This window comes from Papaver somniferum, unplaced genomic scaffold (genome assembly GCF_003573695.1).
Source record: "Papaver somniferum cultivar HN1 unplaced genomic scaffold, ASM357369v1 unplaced-scaffold_107, whole genome shotgun sequence".
Lineage (NCBI taxonomy): Eukaryota > Viridiplantae > Streptophyta > Magnoliopsida > Ranunculales > Papaveraceae > Papaver > Papaver somniferum.
In genome coordinates this window covers 7,591,551-7,601,712 of record NW_020619603.1, presented here as the reverse complement: position 1 = coordinate 7,601,712, position 10,162 = coordinate 7,591,551, and the positions used below count along the sequence as shown (strand labels likewise).

Genomic DNA, 10,162 nt, shown 5'->3' with positions numbered 1-10,162 from the left:
TAAATTCAAGTCTTGGCCACACCTCTTGTATTCTATGATACCCAATATCTGATCATTCTACATATATGCAGGTCCCAGATTCAAAAATGTTTAAGAAATGCAGTCATTTACTACATTTATACTTATCATGGAAGTTAAATAAAACCAAAGTCGCTTACACCGTATGAACTACATTGAAAGCTCACAGTTGTAAGTGAGCATGTCTTTGATGTTGGGTTGCTTTTTTCTTTCTTTCTCGCTCACAGTTAGCTGTGGCAGTAGCTCAGTTATCCTTGGACCTCGACATGGATGAAAACACGAAACCTGATCTTGCATTTAACTCATCTACAAATGAAACAAAGAAAGCGAACTAAAATCTGTCATAGAAGTTAACAAAGAATTTGAATTAGGTAGGGAAACAGTATCACTTGTCTAACACTGAATTCTAACTATCACTGATCATATAGTAAATGTTGATATTATTATTGAATAACAAACCATCCAACTCCCGATATAGCCAGGGTTAATGTGTGTGCAATTACGATATCTAAAGAAGAGTTAAGATCTGCGAAAGACGGACATAAGAGGAATAAATTGAATCAGTTTTATGACCGACTTGATGCAGCTGCAAAAGGGGTGTATACATTGAATAGGGATTTTGATACGATAAGTCGACTGGTAATGAGATTACATGATGAGATCGAACATGGTAAATCTATTGCCGAATGGTGCGTAAAGAATTTAAACAAAGACTGGCTTAAAATCATTGTTCGGATTAAAAAGAACATAATCTACACACTAAATTGTAATGTTTTTTTTTTAACTTGCTATTTCTACGCTTCTTCGGCCTGTTCTGTTTAGAATTTAAACACTATGAAGCTAAGTATTTTCAAACACAAAATTTAAAACTTGCTTCAAAATGATTCAAATTGTGCATTTTCACTATATGCTCTTCATTAAGAGATACAAATGACATTTCGTCGGGCAGTCCCATGGCATAATTGTACCTAGATTTATCTCTCCACTCCATGATGCCAGATTAACCAATAATGAACTGCAGGATAGTGAATGATTCATAAGCCAGATTAATTTATAAATGAATAATGAACTGCAGGATTACAGGATTTGCAAATCATGGAGTGGAGAAACTTGAATGAAACAATTGCAGCCTAAATGAATCCACTTTTTGCAATCCTGAAATAGTTCATGTTTTATAAATGAGTTTTTTCATAAGGCACACAACACAATACATATTCATGTTAGCAGGAATTAATCCAAATACATATACTTTGTTGAATTTATAAGTAACAAAAATCTGTAAGGAAAACAAACACAATCAACCATCATATGTAAATAGCAAAGAAGGGAATCGGTAATGATGCAGAGATGAAGTTTCCAACAAATTTTGATTTAAACTAAATCTGGCATATTGTAGCCATTATGTGCTAAAGAGCCTAGAATTTTAAACCCCTAGAATTTAAACCCCTAAATCCGGCATATCCGACATTGTTGTTCTTCTTAGAATTTTAAACCCCTAAAAACCCTAGAATTTCAGATGGAAAATCAATCGAAAATTTACATACCTAATCGAAGAAGATAAGAACGAATGACTTAAATCTTCATCTCTTTCATTGATGTGCTGAGATTGCTTGAAACGTTGAAGATTTATGTGAAGGAGTGATTTTGAGCTGCGTAGAAAAGAGCTTAGGAAGAACAACAATGTCGAAGGGGAAAGTGTTTCTGCTTATCAGGTAAAAACTGTGACTCAATCCAACGGCTGTGACTGAAGGTTGATATAATCCAACGAGGCTGTTTGAAACGGGTGTATCAAAAATACGTTCACCAACCAAAAAGACGGCGACGAAAAATACGTGCATACACCACAATTTAGTTGGCGTTTTTGATTTCTGTTGCTGCTATTAAAGGGGGGAGATGGTTAGCCATATGAACACTTTCATATCAACCATATTCTTCTTCACCATAACTAGTTCAAATGACTCAATTGAACTAGTTACAGAGTTGTTCAATTGTATAAATCTTATGTAACTACACAAGACACAATTGAAGCAACAACGATTTGATTCACTCGAATCGGTTCATGAAATTTATAGCAACGGTTTGCATTTTGCATTCCTTAGATAACATAAATATAAGTTCACAAAAATCGTCTTTAGATATAACCAACTTAAGTTCGCAGACTTAGTTCGCGGACTTAAGTTCCCGAAAGGAGTTCTCAAATTCCAGCAGATATTCTCGGGATAAGAACTTCCGCCAGTTCACGGGATGGGTTCGCGGACTGAGTTCACAACTCTTGTTCCGGTTTTCCTTATCAACAAAGTACGCATTCTTCGGTTCAAGAAAAAAGGACTTATACATATATGTGTTGCCAGACAATGCTTATATCCAACAATGGTTATATAATCTAAGCTCTCATTTCAATCATTGACACATTCTTAGAGGACGTTATCATATAGTTGTTATTCACAAACTATTTTTCGTCAAAGTAATTTTCAAAGTGATTGAAACATAACATGACTTTCGTCACTAGGAAAAGATGAACTTGGTCAAAGCGAAAGCTTACCAACACATATTTCGAGAAATAGATAGGCGAGATAAACTCGGCTCGAAATAGAAAATGTGTATAATAAAAGTATATATAGCAAAATAACTTTTGTCTCAAGATAGGAGATAGAGTAGATAGACTTTTGAGTGATAGATAAGTTCAAGTCTCCACATACCTTTTAGTCGATGGAGTTCCACCAGTTCCTTGAGTAGTTCTTCGTCTTGTATGATGATTTCCATGGAGTTCTTGAGCTCAAATACACTTTATATCCTAGTCCGAGACTTAACTATAGTAGATTAGAAATCAAGACTTATAGTTTTGATCACTAACATTGACAAACATGCTTGAGATAGCAACGCATGCGAGTTCGATCGAGCAGTGCTCTAACAATCTCCCCCTTTGTCAATTTTAGTGACAAAACTATAAATACATATGGAATACAAAACTAAATAAATAAACTTTTCTAGCTCCTATTTCGCATGCCTAGTCTTCAACATTACTCGAAATCTTCATCACTTCCAAGTACTCCAATGATCCCAAAGGTTGTAAGTTCAGCATCATAGTTGTTGAAAATCCGTAGCTATAACAATGAGAAAACATAATTCTCAATCATTGTTATACAGTGTCATAGTATCATTATGCAGCATCAAAGTTCAATTGTATCACAACTTCGACAACAATATTATGGTGATATGTATCACTCCTCCTTAGTCAATACTCCATCTCACATGGAAACCACTCCCCCTTACATAATGATCCGAAAAACATATGTATTTGTAGTGTGAACTACAGATTAATTCTCCCCCTTTTTGTCAATAAAATTGGAAAAGGTACGAAAACGGGATCCTAATGAAATTTCCAAAAGAGACATTTCATGACCAAAAGAAAGCATATATCAACTTGTTTAGACGCAATCATAAAGCCAAAGCTAAATGCATTCGTCAAGGAATTTATAAAGATACAAGATAACCCCTATAATATTCCACAGCCGCACTCCCCACAAAGATTTGGCAATTAAGAACAAGTTCAATTAAGAACTCCCCCCATAAATGTCATTCCCGAAAGAACAACAAGAGCGACCTTAATTTCAAAAGAAAAGAAGATTTCTTTGGACATAACAAATCACGTACGAATATGAATTTGAATCCAAAAATACTCAATTAAATTAACCACAAGACAACCCATGATTAATTTAATCGGAAATATACAATCAAATTTACCACAAAAAATGATTAATTTAATTGACCATGCTCGAAATAAGAGAACTTACGGATCCTCACAGTAATACATAAAAATATGGATCATGGAAGATTAATACAACGGAATATACTAGGATTCATTCTATTTTCCATCACTATTTTCACAATGACATACAATAGACATAATCCTTTTCAACAAAAGTTTATCCTATCTTCCATCAAAAATGACATAATAGGCTTCAAACTTTTGTGATGTCAAAAGTCCATTCATTCTTTTATCAATACATGCATATCGACATATGAAAGACTTAACTTTTGACAAGGTATGGGACAATCATAGTTCACGGATGCAAACACACATATCCGATAACAAATTGCAATATAAAATCATAAAGATTAATACTGCAAAAAAGTAATCTTCCAAACAGTTTTTAGAATTTAAACAAATAAACCTAAAAACATGAAGATGAAAACGTCGGACATAGCTATGTGTAATCACAATAATGGTTATTCCAAACTCTAGTTATTCTTCTAAACAAAACAAGAAAATAAAATATTTACTAGACGTTAAGACCTTTGAAGAATTCTTTATCGTCCCCGAACTCATTGTCGTCAACAGCCGTTAGGACATAAGGTTCACGAAGATAGGAGCTAATATCAATAAACCTTCTTGACTGATATCGGACCAGGGCCTTCTGAATCTCACGAGTCTTAAACACAAAATCCTTTATTTGTTGAATCTCCTTTTGCATCTCCTTCAACACTTCAAGAACATCTGAAAACTTCTGAGAATTTGAAGGAACAACTCTAGGCTTCCTCACATTCCTTCTTTTTCTTTTCAATATAGAGCTAATGGAGATTTCTCTTTTTCCTTCATGATTGATGGCTTGAAAATCATATTAACTTCTTTTCCATCAGAAGACATGATGCTTGGAGTATCCATAAGCGTATGGGTTTGTGAGAGGAAATCCTAACTTAAACTCAACAAGATGTCTTGAGATAAAAAGAGGTTTCAGGGAAGGGAAAATAACATAGGGTTACGCAACCTTTTACCAGGTTCATGCACGTTCAACTCTGAACCTTAGAGAGGGTAGAATTATCGAGAACAACCCTCCTTTATTGATAGACACAAAACTAAAAAAAGAAGAAAAATAAACTTTTCTTAAAGCCTGAGAGGTGTACAATCTTGTCTCTTTTGATAAGGTACATGAGACAGTATTTACCAATGAACACAATCAAGTTGTGTTGCAATGAACAACAATTTGTCCACCATTTTCCTCTTGAGAGGAATCCACATACCTTTGTCTATCAAAGCGATTTGACCATACTTTCTTCTCTAATGGTCTTGTTTTTTATCCTTGGAAACTAACTTCTTAGATGAAGATAAAATCCTACATACCTCAGCGGTCCTCTGAGCAATTTTAAGCTTATTTGCTAATCGATTTGCTCTTCGTTGAAGTTTGTTGACATGCCTCAATTGGTGTTTGTACTTGTAACACTTTGATAGTTCATGAACCTTTGCAGGACAATATGAGCACGTCAATCTTGGATAAAAATCAGGCATCTTAGATGTGCAAGCAACTAGACACATAGTGGTACCTGAAACATCACATACAGAGTTTCCGAGGACAGGGTCAATTTTTTCTTCCAGATTAGTTGAGTTTTCTTATGAAAGAATATCGAGATTGATGTATGTATTGCTATAATTATCAAAATCAATATTTTCACCAAGAAGTGCAACACTTGACTTCTCATCTTTATTGGACTCATAGCTGTCAGACATTTCATCAAGAGTTGTAGCAAGACCTTTGTTCCCAGTGTATTTCTTCCGATTTGGACACTCATTTGCAAAATGACCAAAACCTTTACACTTAAAGCACTGAGGCATATCCTCGTCATCAGTTCCATCTATGTGCCTATTTTTAGGAGGAATATGTAATTATGAGGTTTAACTGATGACTTATGTTTGTCTCTTGAAAACCGTTTACTTCTCTTCAATAGAAGATCTCTAAACTGTCTTGTGATCATAGAGACTGATTTGTCAAGATCTTCATCTGCTGAATCAGTATCAGATAGATCATCCTCAGAGACGTAAACACTTTTAATTTTGTCAAGTAATTTAGTGTTCTTTTGTGCTTTAAAAGCAACATCCTTTCCGATTTTGGATGTATGCTCATGATAAAAGATCTTTAGCTTTCCAACCAACGTTTTTATGGAAAGTGCATCGAGGTTATTTCCTTCAATGATGACATGTTTCTTAGAATCGTATCTAGATGGCAACGATCTGAGAATTTTCATCATAATGTCCTTTTCAGGAATAATCTTACCCCATGCAAAAGATGCATTAACAATTTCAGAAACTTTGTGGTTGAACTCATCAAATGAATCTTCATCTTCCATCCGAAGGTTCTCCCAATCAGAATTAAGGTTTTGAAGTCTGGCTTCCTTTTCACTGGTATTACTTTCGAATATGGTTTCTAAGATATCCCACGCATCTTTAGACGTAGTGCAATTTGACACATGGTTCAGAAGATTTGGGGTAATGGCATGTATGATGGCGTTCAAACCGTCAGAGGTTTGCTTTGTAGCAAGTATCTTGGCAGGACTGTGATGGTTATTTTCAATGATGTTGTAGTAAAAGGTTCGTTGAGACTTGTGAAAGCGGATTTTTAGACATAATTTTTATAAATAAAAATAGCAAACTAAATTAAAAAGATGTTGTGAAAATTATGGAGAGAATGGGGCTAGGATTCCACCATTGGTCGATATTAGTAATCTAATAAAATAATAATTATGCAACTCAATGTTTAAATTGATTCTAATAGTATTTCCTAGATATGTAGATTTACAAAAGAATAGATGTTAATCCAAGCATAGAATATCAAAACCCTAAAGCAAGCATATTCTATCAAGAGAAAATACACCTAACTAATCAAAATCATATAAACAATTTTTAGTTCAATGCAAAAATCATAATAGATTTGTTGTAATTAATTAATGGAAATATATCACTTTTACCGAAACAACGGCTTCCTCCATAGACCCAAGGATTGGGTTTAGCTCCTCATTATTACAAAGAAAACTAAATAGAAGAAATAAAAGAAAATTGTGAAACTGGCTACCGGCTCACCCCCTCCCCAAGAACCCCCCGAGATGATTCCATACGACTCCTTTTATAGTGAGGATTCTGAAATCCTTCCATAATTTTCTACATGAAGTGATGTCATTTTCTATTTTCCGGCTAATGGAGTGACGCCATGTGTTAGGACAATGCAAAATCCTCCAATAAAAATGAGCCACGTGTCAAATATTGCAGTCAGAATATTCTTTATTTGGAAAATATATTATTTTTAATTAATTCCAACCATAAAGAATAATATCTTGATTTCCTTCTTTATTTTTCTTATTTTCTTCATTAAACCACATATCTTCAAATATCCTTTAATTATTAGTATCTTGCACATGGTCTCCACACTTCTACACATGATATGGCACACTTCCATGCTTAATACACTCCCATAACCAAATGATTGACCCAATAATTCTTCATGTTTCTTCTTGGGCATAGCCCACTTCTTTTTGCGAGTAGAATTCCACATTTTGGTCCATCGAGCTTTATTTTCCAAAAATACCTACAAATACACAAAATAGCACAATAAGCACAAAATCGAGTACTAACATTACAGAGAATTGAGAACAAAATAGACACATAAATGCGTCTATCAAATACCCCCAAACTTATTATTTGCTAGTCCTCGAGCAAAACTGATAAAACCGAGTTAATCTCGGGAGGGCTTCCCAGATGTGTACCCACAAAACCATTACTCTAGACCCTAGATATCTACGCAGAACCTTGGAAGGAACTAAAGAATCTCCTTGGTTGGCATACTTATTGACTACAGAAGGAAGTACCCTGATGCGAAATTCCAATTGTTGTACACGAGTTTGCACTCAAGCATACTAAAATTCATATAAAGTGACAGAGCTCTACTCAGATAGTTTCTGGACATCATAAACCGGAGTCAACCAATCACATGGATAGATTAAGAAGATGGATGTAGAGAAAAACGAAGATGATGTTAACTAAGGTGAACCTATCCTAATGGACTGAGATACTGGTCTGGACTAATATCAATACACCGACATATACAAGGGAATCAGTGGTCGATAATCCTAACTCTAGGTCAACTCAGCTGGCATATACAAGGGTACCAGTGGTCGACTTTATTGTATTTATTCCGGTTGGTCTTGTGGTATGGTCTCAATTTTTTTTTTATCTCAGTCACTCTATTTCACCCTAGCAATGGTAAAAAGAAAAAAAAAGAACTGATCATGATTCTTTCGATGTTTCCATCACGAGGATATGGTGAAACTACCATGTTTTCTTTTTTCTAACACCTGAGCTCTGTGCTTTTATGAATAGACTCTTCTAGATGTTTCCATATAATCAGATTGGTTCCTCAACTCCTACAACCAAAATGCTTCCATCCACTTAGATTGGTTAGTGCCATCCTTAATAAACATAAATTTATAGGCTTTGGAGTTTATTTATTGAAGCTAACAAAAAGTTTCTCTCATACCCCCAAACTTAAATCTAACATTGTCCTCAATATTCTAAAGATAAAATTAAAAGCATGAACAAGGAGAAACTGTTACCACTTGAAGCAAAAGATATAAGGAAAGATATTACCGTGTCGCATGAATATTGGGTTACCTCCCAAGAAGTGCCAAGTTTAAAGTCTTCAGCCAGACTAAGAAAGGATTAGTCACCACGAAGAATCATATAGCAGCAGCCGGAATAATTGCGGGTCATTTGAATCAAAAAGTGTTACCCAAAATAAGAGAAAATCGTAACAGACCATGAAGATACCTAACATACCCTTATTTAACTTAAAGACAACAATATCTAGTTGTGGTTCAGGTTCAGGCTCTATAAAAGGGTCTAGATAGAAGGTTTTCATTGGCTGGACTTCCTCAAAGGAAGGATCCTGAAGGTCAGGTTGTAGGTCTGGAAATACTCAACTAAGAATTTAGAAGCACATAAAAGTAACCTGAATAACTGGGGATCCTCTAAGTCAATCAAATTTGACTTACATGGTGGCTCTCTAAAAGAGTCACAGAAATGATACCTGCAAGTGCACATGGTCTGTTGTAGTGAGTGTGCAAGGCAGGGTCGAACCACAGAGACTTGGGTGTGAATTGAAGTGATGAAACAGGTGACAGTGAACAAGAAAATTCAGTGGTAGTAAATAAGAAACAGTGAAACAAAGACAAACAAACCAAGACTGTGAGCCAAGGGCAGTGACAGAACTGAAAAAACAGTAGCATGTAAAGCAAGTAAACAGGAACATGGTAGGGCTTTTGAATCCACATCTTGATCCTAAACTAAGGCAGATCCTAATCAAATCATGTTCTTGTTTCATCTCAGGGAATATTATGGATGATTTAACTAATCTTATTAACTTACCCCTAGCATCAACTGTCTTCTCACAGTACAGCTGATCACAGGCTTGTTTGCTCAACCAGTTATCTAGCAATCCGCATTAGTGGAAGGTTAATCCCCTAAGTTCTCTAGTTCACCCCTAGCATTGAGTGTCTTCTTACAGCACACTCAATCACAAGTGCATTTGATCACTAAGTTTACTAACTTCCCTACTTCAATTAAGCACAGTCCTTCAAATAGACTGAATCCTTAGCTACTCTCACTCTTACACCCCTAGAATCAGCTGTCTTCTTACAGCACAGCTGATTACAGGTGCATTCACTCAACTAGACAATTATCAATCCTACTTAGTTTCAGCACTACAAGAACAGTGACATGAACAAGGACTATCCTAGATTACAATTCAAGAGTATCATCTAACCCCTAGCAAATGGAGTTAGAACATAATGAAATTAAATGACAATGGAATTGAAATTGTTTAAAACATTGAACTAAACTTGAACTGAAATTAAATTCTAAAATGAACTGAAATTTACAAAACAATTTAAACTAATAACTAACCCTTGAGGCACTGGCTATTCCAGTACTCTTGGGTGAAGCACTGGCTATCCCAGGCATGTCTTCTAACACACACCCACACATCATATTTATAGTTACAAGCTTCAACTAGGGTTCTACACAAGTTTTCCCCAAATCCCCAAAAACAGCAGAAATTAGGGTTACTGATTTACCTAATTTGATGGGATGATTCGTTCCCATGTCTTCGACCCATCCTTCCTCTGCTCTTCCTTCTCCATATCCTGTTCCAACTGCTCCTCTAGCTCGAGCTATTTTATTAATTTCTCTTCTTTCCTGTCTCTGAAACCCTAGGAGAGAAATTGGTATGATAGCTGGCTAGAAAGAAGGGGAAATAGATGGGGTTTCGTTAGGTAATAGCCATGATGGATTTTGATGGTGGTTGTGGCAGTTGAGGAAGGT

The 10,162-nt window shown here is 35.4% G+C and overlaps 1 long non-coding RNA gene across 1 annotated transcript; it reads right to left on the bottom strand.

The window, feature by feature from the left end:
* Positions 1-1,723, bottom strand: LOC113328398. Its single transcript, XR_003349386.1, has 2 exons — positions 1,563-1,723; positions 1-324 (listed from the first exon to the last, which is right to left on the bottom strand). It is a non-coding gene; the product is annotated as an uncharacterized LOC113328398 (long non-coding RNA).
* Between the last annotated feature and the right edge of the window lie 8,439 nt (positions 1,724-10,162).